This window comes from Oncorhynchus mykiss, chromosome 13, assembly GCF_013265735.2.
Source record: "Oncorhynchus mykiss isolate Arlee chromosome 13, USDA_OmykA_1.1, whole genome shotgun sequence".
Classification (NCBI taxonomy): domain Eukaryota; kingdom Metazoa; phylum Chordata; class Actinopteri; order Salmoniformes; family Salmonidae; genus Oncorhynchus; species Oncorhynchus mykiss.
In genome coordinates this window covers 54,322,355-54,339,966 of record NC_048577.1, presented here as the reverse complement: position 1 = coordinate 54,339,966, position 17,612 = coordinate 54,322,355, and positions in this window count along the sequence as shown.

Sequence of the window (17,612 nt, the reverse complement as noted above, 5' to 3'; positions counted from 1 at the left end):
CTCACAGCTCTGTGTGTTTCTCTCTCCCTCTCCTTTCTCTCTCCCTCTCCTCACAGCTCTGTTTCTCTCTCCCTCTCCTTTTCTCTCCCTCTCCCACCAGCTCTGTGTGTTTCTCTCTCTCTCTCTCCTTTCTCTCTCCCTCTCCTCACAGCTCTGTGTGTTTCTCTCTCCCTCTCCTTTCTCTCTCCCTCTCCTCACAGCTCTGTGTGTTTCTCTCTCCCTCTCCTTTTCTCTCCCTCTCCCACCAGCTCTGTGTTTCTCTCTCCCTCTCCTTTCTCTCTCCCTCTCCTCACAGCTCTGTGTGTTTCTCTCTCCCTCTCCTTTGTCTCACGCCCTCTCCCCAACTCTGTGTGTTTCTCTGTTTGTCTCCCACACTGGCTGTGTTTGTGCTCTATGTTCTGACATAAGGCTTCGGAAAAAGACCTGGAACTAAACTACACCTCGAGACAATCAAGTCTTCTGGGTCTCTATGACGTCATCACTGTGTGACGGTGGCAGGAACGGTGTCTCCGGGCGAGCTTCTGAGGTTTCTCTTTGATGGTCTGGACCCGCTCTGAAGATGCATCAGCTCCCTTCTGACCTCATTTTCTCTCATTCCCTCACTTTTATCCCTGTTTCATCCCTGTTTCATCCCTCTGCAGAGAGACAGACATCAAGGGAGATTCTGGGCAAACATGTCATTTAGGACGATGACATCACCATGGCCGTGGAGACTTGTGTTATGTCTGAGGGAGGTGCCAGAAGAGAGGGATGATAGCTCAGTCTGGCTTTAGAGACCATGAGACACAGCAGTGTAAAACGGTCAGTCTGGGAGGCCCGACACACTCCATCCTTCCCTCTCTCCTTCTCTCTCTCTCACTCTGTCCTTCTCCTCTCTCCATCCTTCCCTCTCTCCTTCTCTCTCACTCTCTGTCCTTCTCCTCTCTCCATCCTTCCCTCTCTCCTTCTCTCTCACTCTCTCCCTTTCTCCTCGTCTCTCCATCCTTCCCTCTTTTCTCTTTTGCTCTTCCTCTCTTCATTTTTCTCTTATTCCCTCATCTCTCATCTCTTCCTGTTTTCATCTACCTCTACCTCTCCCTCGCCCTCTCTCTCTCTCTCTTTCTCTCTCTCTCTCTTTCTCTCTCTCTCTCTCTCTCTCTCACTCTCTCTCTCTCTCACTCTCTCTCTCTCCCTGTTTCCATCTACCTCTACCTCTCCCTCTCCCTCTCTCTCACTTTCTCTCTTTCTTTCCCTGTTTCCATCTACCTCTACCTCTCCCTCTCCCTCTCTCTCACTCTCTCTCTCTCTCTCTCTCTCTCTCTCCCTGTTTCCATCTACCTCTACCTCTCCCTCTCTCTCTCTCTCTCTCTCTCTCTCTCTCTCTCTCTCTCACTCTCTCTCTCTCTCTCTCTCTCACACTCTCTCTCTCTCCCTGTTTCCATCTACCTCTCCCTCTACCTATTTCTAATCTACCTCTCCCTCTCTCTCTCTCCCTGTTTTCATCTATCTCTCCCTCTCTCTCCCTGTTTCCATCTATCTCTCCCTCTCTCTACCTGTTTTCATCTATCTCTCCCTCTCTCTCCCTGTTTTCATCTATCTCTCCCTCTCTCTCCCTGTTTCTATCTATCTCTCCCTCTCTCTCCCTGTTTTCATCTATCTCTACCTCTTTGCTGCTCATGCTTCCAGTCCCTGTCAAAACGCCTCGGAGCTGAGGACAACCAGGCAAATACCCTCAATAACCAATCACAGCGTTGTTTTAATTGACCAATCACACTAAAGTGTTCCTGAATATCTTTAGTAGATGGGATGCTGATAGTGATAGTGTGTGTTAGCCCAGGACCACATCAGCAGTGTGCTGTGCTGACTAGAAGGGCTTGTTGGGTGCTGGTGTGTCTTGTGCCGGTCGTCCTCAGTGCAGGTGAGGGGAACAAAGCGGGCGATAAGGGGACCCTGAGTCAGCACACTGTCACGCCCTGACCTTAGAGATCATTATTTATTCTCCATGTTTGGTTAGGTCAGGTGTGACTCAGGTGGGAGAATCTATGTTTTCTATTTCTTTTGTTGTTTTTGCCTCGTGTGGTTCCCAATCAGAGGCAGCTGTCTATCGTTGTCTCTGATTGGGGATCATATATAAGTTGTGATTTTCCGTTTGGGTTTTGTGGGGAGTTATTTTCTGTTTAGCTGTTTTGTTGCCTGACAGAACTGTGCGCTTTCGTTTTTTTCTACTTTGTTATTTTGTTGCGGTATTCAGTTTATTAAAAATCATGAACGTCTACCACGCTGCACCTTGGTCTCCTTCTTCAACCCACGAGAGTCGTTACACACACAGAGGTGAGAGGGCCAGGCAGGATGGAGTTACAGCAGGGAGGGCAGAGCGGGAAAAAAATTGTTGTAATATCCCAAACGGACAAATCAGTTTCACCAATTAAAGATTCCAGCTCCTCTGTGCATGTCAAATCTGTGTTTTTGTGAGTGTATGTGTCTGATGCATATGTGAGAGAAAGGGAGAGAAAAAAGAGAGAGAAATGAAGAGGATATGTTCACAAACCCTAATGTACCCCAAAACATACTGTGATAAGTGTTCTGTTGAAACCTTGTCTGTGTTAGCCTGGAGGGGTGATATGGTAGCTAATTTAAAAAGTGACACTCCTTTCACCTGGACAAACAGGTCTGTACTGCTGTGTGTGCGTGTGTGTGTGTGCGTGTGTGTGTGCGCGTGTGCGTGTGTGTGTGTGTGTGTGTGTGTGTGTGGTGTGGTGTGTGTGTGCGTGCGTGCAAGGTAATTACCGCAAGGTCATTATCGTACTGGGTGTCAGTCTGGCTTCCCTTGGCACCTGCGAGCTGTTTGTGAGACACCTCTCCCAATCTGTCTCTCTGTCACTCCATCTCTCCCAATCTGTCTTTATGTCTCTCTGTCACTCTCTCTCTCCATCTCTCCCTCTTTCTCTCGCATGGCACAGCAGAGTAACAGGCAGGACGGGCAACAGAGAAATCCTGGATATTTTTTAAAGCCCACTTTGGATTGGTTTACTCTGTCTCCATCTAGAACACAGAGAGATCAACACTGTCTCATCCATCAGCCATGTATCATAGTACTGGTATCATATTAGACCTGCTGGAATCACAACCAGGACTCAGTCATCTACGGACTTCTGAGTTTGGGATTGGTCATGTATGGATCTGTTCAGTAGACATGAGTTTATTACATCCCCACTGTACAGACCAAACCCAGGTAGATGACATGAGTTTATTATGTCCCCACTGTTCAGACCAAACCCAGGTAGATGACATGAGTTTATTACATCCCCACTATACAGACCAAACCCAGGTAGATGACATGAGTTTATTACATCCCCACTGTACAGACCAAACCCAGGTAGATGACATGAGTTTATTATGTCCCCACTGTTCAGACCAAACCCAGGTAGATGACATGAGTTTATTACATCCCCACTATACAGACCAAACCCAGGTAGATGACATGAGTTTATTACATCCCCACTGTACAGACCAAACCCAGGTAGATGACATGAGTTTATTACATCCCCACTGTACAGACCAAACCCAGGTAGATGACATGAGTTTATTACATCCCCACTGTACAGACCAAACCCAGGTAGATGACATGAGTTTATTACATCCCCACTGTACAGACCAAACCCAGGTAGATGACATGAGTTTATTACATCCCCACTGTACAGACCAAACCCAGGTAGATGACATGAGTTTATTATGTCCCCACTGTACAGACCAAACCCAGGTAGATGACATGAGTTTATTACATCCCCACTGTACAGACCAAACCCAGGTAGATGACATGAGTTTATTACATCCCCACTGTACAGACCAAACCCAGGTAGATGACATGAGTTTATTACATCCCCACTATACAGACCAAACCCAGGTAGATGACATGAGTTTATTATGTCCCCACTGTACAGACCAAACCCAGGTAGATGACATGAGTTTATTACATCCCCACTGTACAGACCAAACCCAGGTAGATGACATGAGTTTATTATATCCCCACTGTACAGACCAAACCCAGGTAGATGACATGAGTTTATTACATCCCCACTGTACAGACCAAACCCAGGTAGATGACATGAGTTTATTATATCCCCACTGTACAGACCAAACCCAGGTAGATGACATGAGTTTATTACATCCCCACTGTACAGACCAAACCCAGGAATATGACATGAGTTTATTACATCCCCACTGTACAGACCAGACCCAGGTAGATGACATGAGTTTATTACATCCCCACTATACAGACCAAACCCAGGTAGATGACATGAGTTTATTACATCCCCACTGTACAGACCAAACCCAGGTAGATGACATGAGTTTATTACATTCCCACTATACAGACCAAACCCAGGTAGATGACATGCCAACTCCCCAAACAGGAGATTACCATATTTCAGCCATGAGGAGATTGCAAGGCTGCTGTGGTGTGTGTGTGTGTGTGTGTGTGTGTGTGTGTGTGTGTGTGTGTGTGTGTGTGTGTGTGTGTGTGTGTGTGTGTGTGTGTGTGTGTGTGTGTGTGTGTGTGTGTGTGTGTGTGTGTGTGTGTGTGTCTGTGTGTGTGTGTGTGTGTTTTGAGGGTGGCTTACATGGTTTTAAGTTGCAAGGCGAAACCCAACTCTCCCAGACAGCTCCAGGCAGAAGGACAACAAACTTGTTGTTTCCCTTCTCCTGCATTCCTGTCTTCCCCTGACGTGTGGAGGAGAGGAGGAGAAGACAGAAAAGAAGGGATGACAAGGGTAACAGGTTGTTTCATGCCAAACTGACAGCCCACGATTTCTCTCTCTCCCAATACCCAACCACCCCATCCCTGTCCCTGTCCCTATTCATGTAACTACACAGAAATACAGTACCTGTTCTCATCAGATCAGATCTGAACTCATTCACACACACACACTCTTCACATACTTCTCTGAACTGACACATTCTGTGAACACTGTGTACTGCTGCACTGCCAGGACTCATAAAAACAAGGTTCAACCTTCCACTAGCTATTTCTGAGTTCAGTGTATGGGCCATAAAGCTGAGAGGAAACCAACAATAGTGTATGGGCCATAAAGCTGAGAGGAAACCAACAATAGTGTATGGGCCATAAAGCTGAGCGGAACCAACAATAGTGTATGGGCCATAAAGCTGAGGGGAACCAACAATAGTGTATGGGCCATAAAGCTGAGGGGAACCAACAATATTGTATGGGCCATAAAGCTGAGAGGAAACCAACAATAGTGTATGGGCCATAAAGCTGAGGGGAACCAACAATAGTGTATGGGTCATAAAGCTGAGTGGAACCAACAATATTGTATGGGCCATAAAGCTGAGAGGAAACCAACAATAGGTTATGGGCCATAAAGCTGAGGGGAACCAACAATAGTGTATGGGCCATAAAGCTGAGGGGAACCAACAATATTGTATGGGCCATAAAGCTGAGAGGAAACCAACAATAGTGTATGGGCCCTAAAGCTGAGGGGAACCAACAATAGTGTATGGGCCATAAAGCTGAGGGGAACCAACAATAGTGTATGGGCCATAAAGCTGAGGGGAACCAACAATAGTGTATGAGCCATGAAGCTGAGGGGAACCAACAATAGTGTATGGGTCATAAAAGCTGAGGGGAACCAACAATAGTGTATGGGCCATAAAGCTGAGGGGAACCAACAATAGTGTATGGGCCATGAAGCTGAAAAGATACCAACAATAGTGTATGGGCCATAAAGCTGAAAAGATACCAACAATAGTGTATGGGCCATAAAGCTGAGGGGAACCAAAAATAGTGTATGGGCCATAAAGCTGAGGGGAACCAACAATAGTGTATGGGTCATAAAGCTGAGGGGAACCAACAATAGTGTATGGGTCATAAAGCTGAGGGGAACCAACAATATTGTATGGGCCATAAAGCTGAGGGGAAACCAACAATAGTGTATGGGCCGTGAAGCTGAGGGGAACCAACAAAAGTGTATGGGTCATAAAGCTGAGGGGAACCAACAATAGTGTATGTGCTATAAAGCTGAGGGGAACCAACAATATTGTATGGGCCATAAAACTGAAAAGATACCAAAAATATTGTATGAGTCATAAAGCTGAAAAGATGCCAACAATAGTGTATGGGTCATAAAGCTGAGGGGAACCAACAATATTGTATGGGCCATAAAGCTGAGGGGGAACCAACAATATTGAATGGGCCATAAAGCTGAAAAGATACCAACAATATTGTATGGGTCATAAAGCTGAGGGGAACCAACAATATTGTATGGGCCATAAAGCTGAGGGGAACCAACAATAGTGTATGGGCCATAAAGCTGAGGGGAAGCAACAATATTGTATGGGCCATAAAGCTGAAAAGATACCAACAATATTGTATGGGTCATAAAGCTGAGGGGGACCAACAATTTTGTATGGGCCATAAAGCTGAAAAGATACCAACAATATTGTATGGGTCATAAAGCTGAAAAGATACCAACAATATTGTATGGGCCATAAAGCTGAGGGGAACCAACAATAGTGTATGGGCCATAAAGCTGAAGGGAACCAACAATAGTGTATGGGTCATAAAGCTGAGGGGAAACCAACAATAGTGTATGGGCCATAAAGCTGAGGGGAACCAACAATAGTGTATGGGCCATAAAGCTGAGAGGAAACCAACAATAGTGTATGGGCCATAAAACTGAGGGGAACCAACAATAGTGTATGGGTCATAAAGCTGAGTGGAACCAACAATATTGTATGGGCCATAAAGCTGAGAGGAAACCAACAATAGTGTATGGGCCATAAAGCTGAAAAGATACCAACAATATTGTATGAGTCATAAAGATGAAGAGATACCAACAATAGTGTATGGGTCATAAAGCTGAGGGGAACCAACAATATTGTATGGGCCATAAAACTGAAAAGATACCAACAATATTGTATGAGTCATAAAGATGAAGAGATACCAACAATAGTGTATGGGTCATAAAGCTGAGGGGAACCAACAATATTGTATGGGTCATATAGCTGAACGCATACCAACAATAGTGTATGGGCCATAAAGCTGAGGGGAACCAATAATACTGTTTGGGTCATAAAGCTGAAAAGATACCAACAATAGTATATGGGTCATAAAGCTGAGGGGAACCAACAATATTGTATGGGTCATAAAGCTGAAAAGATACCAACAATATTGTATGGGCCATAAAGCTGAGGGGAACCAACAATAGTGTATGGGCCATAAAGCTGAGGGGGAACCAACAATATTGTATGGGTCATAAAGCTGAAAAGATACCAACAATAGTATATGGGCCATAAAGCTGAAAAGATATCAACAATATTGTATGGGTCATGAAGCTGAAAAGATACCAACAATATTGTATGGGCCATAAAGCTGAGGGGAACCAACAATAGTGTATGGGCCATAAAGCTGAGGGGGAACCAACAATATTGTATGGGTCATAAAGCTGAAAAGATACCAACAATAGTGTATGGGCCATAAAGCTGAGGGTAACCAACAATAGTGTATGGGCCATAAAGCTGAAAAGATACCAACAATATTGTATGGGTCATATAGCTGAACGCATACCAACAATAGTGTATGGGCCATAAAGCTGAGGGGAACCAATAATACTGTTTGGGTCATAAAGCTGAAAAGATACCAACAATATTGTATGGGTCATAAAGCTGAGGGGAACCAACAATTGTGTATGGGCCATAAAGCTGAAAAGATACCAACAATATTGTATGGGTCATAAAGCTGAAAAGATACCAACAATATTGTATGGGCCATAAAGCTGAGGGGAACCAACAATAGTGTATGGGCCATAAAGCTGAAGGGAACCAACAATAGTGTATGGGTCATAAAGCTGAGGGGAACCAACAATAGTGTATGGGCCATAAAGCTGAGTGGAACCAACAATATTGTATGGGTCATAAAGCTGAGGGGAACTAACAATAGTGTATGGGTCATAAAGCTGAGGGGAACCAACAATATTGTATGGGTCATAAAGCTGAAAAGATACCAACAATATTGTATGGGTCATAAAGCTGAGGGGAACCAACAATTTTGTATGGGCCATAAAGCTGAAAAGATACCAACAATATTGTATGGGTCATAAAGCTGAAAAGATACCAACAATGGTGTATGGGCCATAAAGCTGAGGGGGAACCAACAATATTGTATGGGTCATAAAGCTGAAAAGATACCAACAATGGTGTATGGGCCATAAAGCTGAGGGGAACCAACAATATTGTATGGGTCATAAAGCTGAGGGGAACCAACAATTTTGTATGGGCCATAAAGCTGAAAAGATACCAACAATATTGTATGGGTCATAAAGCTGAAAAGATACCAACAATATTGTATGGGCCATAAAGCTGAGGGGAACCAACAATTTTGTATGGGCCATAAAGCTGAAAAGATACCAACAATATTGTATGGGTCATAAAGCTGAAAAGATACCAACAATAGTGTATGGGCCATAAAGCTGAAGGGAACCAACAATAGTGTATGGGTCATAAAGCTGAGGGGAACCAACAATAGTGTATGGGCCATAAAGCTGAGGGGAACCAACAATATTGTATGGGTCATAAAGCTGAGGGGAACCAACAATAGTGTATGGGTCATAAAGCTGAGTGGAACCAACAATAGTGTCATGTATTGTCATGTTGTGTCCTGTTCCTGTTCTTTCTCTTCACCCTGTCTCCCTCTGCTGGTCGTATTAGGTTACCTTTCTTCCCCTCTTTCCCCCAGCTGTTCCTTGTCTTCTCTAACTACCTCGTTCACCCCTTTTCCCACCTGTTCCCTTTTTCCCTCTGATTAGGTCTCTATATCTCTCTCTGTTTCTGCTTCTGTCTTTGTCGGATTCTCGTTTGTGTTTCTCATGCCTGAACCAGACTATCGTCGTGTTTGCTGCAACCTTGTCCTGTCCTGTCGGAATCTGCCTGTTCATCTAACCTTGTCCTGTCCTGTCGGAATCTGCCTGTCCATCTGAGCCTACGTGTGTTTCGTCATTAAAGAAACTCTGTTTTGTTAATTCGCTTTTGGGTCCTCATTCACGCACCTGACAGAAGAATCCGACCAAGAATGGACCCAGCGACTTCGGATTCTCTCCACTCAGCCGTCGAGATCCAGGGAGCGATGCTAGGCAGACACGAGCAGGAATTGTCTGCTGCTCGACATGCCGTTGAGACCCTGGCCACCCAAGTCTCCAACCTCACAGAACAGGTTCACCATCTCCGCCTCGATCCACCGGCCACTTCCAGGGCTTTCGAATTTCCGGAGCCCAGAATCAATAACCCGCCGTGTTACTCTGGGGAGCCCACTGAATGCCGCTCGTTCCTCACCCAGTGTGATATTGTGTTTTCTCTCCAGCCCAACACTTACTCCAGGAGCACTGCTCGTATCGCCTACGTCATATCTCTCCTTACTGGACGGGCTCGTGAGTGGGGCACGGCAATCTGGGAGGCAAGGGCTGAGTGTACTAACCAGTATCAGGACTTTAAGGAGGAGATGATACGGGTTTTTGATCGATCTGTTTTTGGGGAGGAGGCTTCCAGGTTCCTGTCTTCCCTATGTCAAGGTAATCGATCCATAACAGACTACTCTATTGAGTTTCGCACTCTTGCTGCCTCCAGTGACTGGAACGAGCCGGCTTTGCTCGCTCGTTTTCTGGAGGGTCTCCGCGCAGAGGTAAAGGATGAGATTCTCTCCCGGGAGGTTCCTTCCAGCGTGGATTCCTTGATTGAACTCGCTATTCGCATAGAGCGACGGGTTGATCTTCGTCACCGAGCTCGTGGAAAGGAGTTTGCGTTCTCCGTTGCCCCCCTCTCCGCATCACTACCATCTTCCTCTGCCGGCTCGGGTGCTGAGCCTATGCAGCTGGGAGGTATCCGCATCTCGACTAAAGAGAGGGAACGGAGAATCACCAACCGCCTCTGTCTCTATTGCGGTTCCGCTGGTCATTTTGTCACTTCATGTCCAGTAAAAGCCAGAGCTCATCAGTAAGCGGAGGGCTACTGGTGAGCGCTACTACTCCTGTCTCTCCTTCAAGATCCTGCACTACCTTGTCGGTCCATCTACGCTGGACCGGTTCGTCAGCTTCCTGCAGTGCCTTGATAGACTCTGGGGCGGAGGGCTGTTTTATGGACGAGACCTGGGCTCGGGAACATGACATTCCTCTCAGACAGTTAAGGGAGCCCACGGCCTTGTTCGCCTTGGATGGTAGTCCTCTCCCCAGGATTCAGCGTGAGACGCTACCTTTAACCCTCACTGTCTCTGGTAATCATAGCGAAACCATTTCTTTTTTAATTTTTCGTTCACCTTTTACACCTGTTGTTTTGGGCCATCCCTGGCTAGTTTGTCATAATCCTTCTATTAATTGGTCTAGTAATTCTATCCTCTCATGGAACGTCTCTTGTCATGTGAAATGTTTAATGTCTGCTATCCCTCCTGTTTCCTCTGTCTCTTCTTCACAGGAGGAGCCTGGTGATTTGACAGGGGTGCCGGAGGAATATCACGATCTGCGCACGGTGTTCAGTCGGTCCAGGGCCACCTCTCTTCCTCCACACCGGTCGTATGATTGTAGTGTTGATCTCCTTCCGGGAACCACTCCCCCCCGGAGTAGACTATACTCTCTGTCGGCTCCCGAACGTAAGGCTCTCGAAGATTATTTGTCTGTAGCTCTTGACGCCGGTACCATAGTCCCCTCCTCCTCTCCCGCCGGAGCGGGGTTTTTTTTTGTCAAGAAGAAGGACGGGTCTCTGCGCCCCTGCATAGATTATCGAGGGCTGAATGACATAACAGTGAAGAATCGTTATCCGCTTCCTCTTATGTCTTCCGCCTTCGAGATCCTGCAGGGAGCCAGGTTTTTCACTAAGTTGGACCTTCGTAACACTTACCATCTCGTGCGCATCAGGGAGGGGGACGAGTGGAAGACGGCATTTAACACTCCGTTAGGGCACTTTGAATACCGGGTTCTTCCTTTCGGCCTCGCTAACGCTCCAGCTGTCTTTCAGGCATTAGTCAATGACGTCCTGAGAGACATGCTGAACATCTTTGTTTTCGTTTACCTTGACGATATCCTGATTTTTTCACCGTCACTCCAGATTCATGTTCAGCACGTTCGACGTGTCCTCCAGCGCCTTTTAGAGAATTGTCTTTTTGTGAAGGCTGAGAAGTGCACGTTTCATGCCTCCTCCGTCACATTTCTCGGTTCTGTTATTTCCGCTGAAGGCATTAAGATGGATCCCGCTAAGGTCCAAGCTGTCATTGATTGGCCCGTCCCTAAGTCACGCGTCGAGCTGCAGCGCTTTCTCGGCTTCGCGAACTTCTATCGTCGTTTCATCCGTAATTTCGGTCAGGTGGCAGCTCCTCTCACAGCCCTTACTTCTGTCAAGACGTGCTTTAAGTGGTCCGTTTCCGCCCAGGGAGCTTTTGATCTCCTCAAGAATCGTTTTACATCCGCACCTATCCTTGTTACACCTGACGTCTCTAGACAGTTCGTTGTCGAGGTTGACGCGTCAGAGGTGGGCGTGGGAGCCATTCTTTCTCAGCGCTCCCTCTCTGACGACAAGGTCCACCCTTGCGCGTATTTTTCTCATCGCCTGTTGCCGTCGGAACGTAACTATGATGTGGGAAACCGCGAACTGCTCGCCATCCGCTTAGCCCTAGGCGAATGGCGACAGTGGTTGGAGGGGGCGACCGTTCCTTTTGTCGTTTGGACTGACCATAGGAACCTTGAGTACATCCGTTCTGCCAAACGACTTAATGCGCGTCAGGCTCGTTGGGCGCTGTTTTTCGCTCGTTTCGAGTTCGTGATTTCTTATCGTCCGGGCTCTAAGAACACCAAGCCTGATGCTTTATCTCGTCTCTTCAGTTCTTCAGTAGCCTCCACTGACCCCGAGGGGATTCTCCCTGAGGGGCGTGTTGTCAGGTTGACTGTCTGGGGAATTGAGAGGCAGGTAAAGCAAGCACTCATTCACACTCCGTCGCCGCGCGCTTGTCCTAGGAACCTTCTTTTCGTTCCCGTTCCTACTCGTCTGGCCGTTCTTCAGTGGGCTCACTCTGCCAAGTTAGCCGGCCACCCTGGCGTTCGGGGTACGCTTGCTTCCATTCGCCAGCGTTTTTGGTGGCCCACCCGGGAGCATGACACGCGTCGTTTCGTGGCTGGTTGTTCGGTCTGCGCGCAGACTAAGTCCGGTAACTCCCCTCCTGCCGGCCGTCTCAGGCCGCTTCCCATTCCCTCTCGACCGTGGTCTCACATCGCCTTAGATTTTGTCACCGGACTGCCTTCGTCAGCGGGGAAGACTGTTATTCTTACGGTTGTCGATAGGTTCTCTAAGGCGGCTCATTTTATTCCCCTTGCTAAGCTTCCTTCTGCTAAAGAGACGGCACAAATCATCATCGAGAATGTTTTCAGAATTCATGGCCTTCCGTCAGACGTCGTTTCGGACAGAGGTCCGCAATTCACGTCTCAATTTTGGAGGGAGTTTTGCCGTTTGATTGGGGCTTCCGTCAGTCTCTCTTCCGGCTTTCACCCCCAGTCTAACGGTCAAGCAGAACGGGCCAATCAGACTATTGGTCGCATCTTACGCAGTCTTTCTTTTCGTAACCCTGCGTCTTGGTCAGAACAGCTCCCCTGGGCAGAATACGCCCACAACTCGCTTCCTTCGTCTGCGACCGGGCTATCTCCTTTTCAGAGTAGCCTCGGGTACCAGCCTCCGCTGTTCTCATCTCAGTTCGCCGAGTCCAGCGTCCCCTCCGCTCAGGCTTTTGTCCAACGTTGCGAGCGCACCTGGAAGAGGGTCAGGTCTGCACTTTGCCGTTATAGGGCGCAGACTGTGAGAGCTGCTAATAAGCGTAGAACTAAGAGTCCTAGATATTGTCGCGGTCAGAGAGTTTGGCTCTCCACTCAGAACCTTCCCCTTAAGACAGCTTCTCGCAAGTTGACCCCGCGGTTCATTGGTCCGTTCCGTATTTCTCAGATAATTAATCCTGTCGCAGTGCGACTTCTTCTTCCGCGATATCTTCGTCGCGTCCACCCGGTCTTCCATGTCTCCTGTGTTAAGCCCGTTCTTCGCGCCCCCGCTCGTCTCCCCCCCCCCCCCCCCCATCCTTGTCGAGGGCGCACCTATCTACAGGGTCCGTAAGATTTTGGACATGCGTCCTCGGGGCCGTGGTCACCAGTACCTAGTGGATTGGGAGGGGTACGGTCCTGAGGAAAGGAGTTGGGTTCCCTCTCGGGACGTGCTGGACCGTTCGCTGATCGATGATTTCCTCCGTTGCCGCCAGGTTTCCTCCTCGAGTGCGCCAGGAGGCGCTCGGTGAGTGGGGGGGTACTGTCATGTATTGTCATGTTGTGTCCTGTTCCTGTTCTTTCTCTTCACCCTGTCTCCCTCTGCTGGTCGTATTAGGTTACCTTTCTTCCCCTCTTTCCCCCAGCTGTTCCTTGTCTTCTCTAACTACCTCGTTCACCCCTTTTCCCACCTGTTCCCTTTTTCCCTCTGATTAGGTCTCTATATCTCTCTCTGTTTCTGCTTCTGTCTTTGTCGGATTCTCGTTTGTGTTTCTCATGCCTCAACCAGACTATCGTCGTGTTTGCTGCAACCTTGTCCTGTCCTGTCGGAATCTGCCTGTTCATCTAACCTTGTCCTGTCCTGTCGGAATCTGCCTGTCCATCTGAGCCTACGTGTGTTTCGTCATTAAAGAAACTCTGTTTTGTTAATTCGCTTTTGGGTCCTCATTCACGCACCTGACAAATAGTGTATGGGCCCTAAAGCTGAGTGGAACCAACAATAGTGTATGGGTCATAAAGCTGAGTGGAACCAACAATAGTGTATGGGCCATAAAGCTGAGGGGAACCAACAATAGTGTATGGGCCATAAAGCTGAGTGGAACCAACAATAGTGTATGGGCCATAAAGCTGAGGGGAACCAACAATAGTGTATGGGTCATAAAGCTGAGGGGAACCAACAATATTGTATGGGTCATAAAGCTGAGGGGAACCAACAATATTGTATGGGTCATAAAGCTGAGGGGAACCAACAATAGTGTATGGGTCATAAAGCTGAGGGGAACCAACAATAGTGTATGGGTCATAAAGCTGAGGGGAACCAACAATAGTGTATGGGTCATAAAGCTGAGGGGAACCAACAATAGTGTATGGGTCATAAAGCTGAGGGGAACCAACAATAGTGTATGGGTCATAAAGCTGAGGGGAACCAACAATAGTGTATGGGTCATAAAGCTGAGTGGAACCAACAATAGTGTATGGGCCATAAAGCTGAGGGGAACCAACAATATTGTATGGGTCATAAAGCTGAGGGGAACCAACAATATTGTATGGGTCATAAAGCTGAGGGGAACCAACAATAGTGTATGGGTCATAAAGCTGAGGGGAACCAACAATAGTGTATGGGTCATAAAGCTGAGTGGAACCAACAATATTGTATGGGTCATAAAGCTGAGGCGAACCAACAATAGTGTATGGGCCATAAAACTGAGGGGAACCAACAATAGTGTATGGGCCATAAAGATGAGGGGAACCAACAATATTGTATGAGCCATAAAACTGAAAAGATACCAACAATATTGTATGGGTCATAAACCTGAGGGGAACCAACAATATTGTATGGGTCATATAGCTGAACGCATATCAACAATAGTGTATGGGCCATAAAGCTGAGGGGAACCAATAATACTGTTTGGGTCATAAAGCTGAAAAGATACCAACAATAGTGTATGGGTCATAAAGCTGAAAAGATACCAACAATATTGTATGGGTCATAAAGCTGAAAAGATACCAACAATATTGTATGGGCCATAAAGCTGAGGGGAACCAACAATAGTGTATGGGCCATAAAGCTGAAGGGAACCAACAATAGTGTATGGGTCATAAAGCTGAGGGGAAACCAACAATAGTGTATGGGCCATAAAGCTGAGGGGAACCAACAATAGTGTATGGGCCATAAAGCTGAGGGGAAACAACAATAGTGTATGGGCCATAAAACTGAGGGGAACCAACAATAGTGTATGGGCCATAAAGCTGAGGGGGAACCAACACTAGTGTATGGGCCATAAAGCTGAGGGGAACCAACAATAGTGTATGGGCCATAAAGCTGAAAAGATACCAACAATATTGTATGGGCCATAAAGCTGAGGGGAACCAACAATAGTGTATGGGCCATAAAGCTGAGGGGGAACCAACAATATTGTATGGGTCATAAAGCTGAAAAGATACCAACAATAGTGTATGGGCCATAAAGCTGAGTGGAACCAACAATAGTGTATGGGCCATAAAGCTGAAAAGATACCAACAATATTGTATGGGTCATATAGCTGAACGCATACCAACAATAGTGTATGGGCCATAAAGCTGAGGGGAACCAATAATACTGTTTGGGTCATAAAGCTGAAAAGATACCAACAATATTGTATGGGTCATAAAGCTGAGGGGAACCAACAATTTTGTATGGAACATAAAGCTGAAAAGATACCAACAATATTGTATGGGTCATAAAGCTGAAAAGATACCAACAATATTGTATGGGCCATAAAGCTGAGGGGAACCAACAATAGTGTATGGGCCATAAAGCTGAAGGGAACCAACAATAGTGTATGGGTCATAAAGCTGAGGGGAACCAACAATAGTGTATGGGCCATAAAGCTGAGTGGAACCAACAATATTGTATGGGTCATAAAGCTGAGGGGAACCAACAATAGTGTATGGGTCATAAAGCTGAGGGGAACCAACAATATTGTATGGGTCATAAAGCTGAAAAGATACCAACAATAGTGTATGGGTCATAAAGCTGAGGGGAACCAACAATTTTGTATGGAACATAAAGCTGAAAAGATACCAACAATATTGTATGGGTCATAAAGCTGAAAAGATACCAACAATATTGTATGGGCCATAAAGCTGAGGGGAACCAACAATAGTGTATGGGCCATAAAGCTGAAGGGAACCAACAATAGTGTATGGGTCATAAAGCTGAGGGGAACCAACAATAGTGTATGGGCCATAAAGCTGAGTGGAACCAACAATATTGTATGGGTCATAAAGCTGAGGGGAACCAACAATAGTGTATGGGTCATAAAGCTGAGGGGAACCAACAATATTGTATGGGTCATAAAGCTGAAAAGATACCAACAATATTGTATGGGTCATAAAGCTGAGGGGAACCAACAATTTTGTATGGGCCATAAAGCTGAAAAGATACCAACAATATTGTATGGGTCATAAAGCTGAAAAGATACCAACAATGGTGTATGGGCCATAAAGCTGAGGGGGAACCAACAATATTGTATGGGTCATGAAGCTGAAAAGATACCAACAATGGTGTATGGGCCATAAAGCTGAGGGGAACCAACAATATTGTATGGGTCATAAAGCTGAGGGGAACCAACAATTTTGTATGGGCCATAAAGCTGAAAAGATACCAACAATATTGTATGGGTCATAAAGCTGAAAAGATACCAACAATATTGTATGGGCCATAAAGCTGAGGGGAACCAACAATTTTGTATGGGCCATAAAGCTGAAAAGATACCAACAATATTGTATGGGTCATAAAGCTGAAAAGATACCAACAATAGTGTATGGGCCATAAAGCTGAAGGGAACCAACAATAGTGTATGGGTCATAAAGCTGAGGGGAACCAACAATAGTGTTTCGGCCATAAAGCTGAGTGGAACCAACAATAGTGTATGGGTCATAAAGCTGAGGGGAACCAACAATAGTGTATGGGTCATAAAGCTGAGGGGAACCAACAATAGTGTATGGGTCATAAAGCTGAGGGGAACCAACAATAGTGTATGGGCCATAAAGCTGAGTGGAACCAACAATAGTGTATGGGCCATAAAGCTGAGGGGAACCAACAATAGTGTATGGGTCATAAAGCTGAGGGGAACCAACAATATTGTATGGGTCATAAAGCTGAGGGGAACCAACAATATTGTATGGGTCATAAAGCTGAGTGGAACCAACAATAGTGTATGGGTCATAAAGCTGAGGGGAACCAACAATAGTGTATGGGTCATAAAGCTGAGGGGAACCAACAATATTGTATGGGTCATAAAGCTGAGGGGAACCAACAATATTGTATGGGTCATAAAGCTGAGGGGAACCAACAATAGTGTATGGGTCATAAAGCTGAGTGGAACCAACAATAGTGTATGGGCCCTAAAGCTGAGTGGAACCAACAATAGTGTATGGGCCATAAAGCTGAGGGGAACCAACAATAGTGTATGGGTCATAAAGCTGAGGGGAACCAACAATAGTGTATGGGTCATAAAGCTGAGTGGAACCAACAATAGTGTATGGGCCATAAAGCTGAGGGGAACCAACAATAGTGTATGGGTCATAAAGCTGAGGGGAACCAACAATATTGTATGGGTCATAAAGCTGAGGGGAACCAACAATATTGTATGGGTCATAAAGCTGAGGGGAACCAACAATAGTGTATGGGTCATAAAGCTGAGGGGAATTAACAATAGTGTATGGGTCATAAAGCTGAGTGGAACCAACAATATTGTATGGGTCATAAAGCTGAGGCGAACCAACAATAGTGTATGGGTCATAAAGCTGAGTGGAACCAACAATATTGTATGGGCCATAAAGCTGAGTGGAACCAAC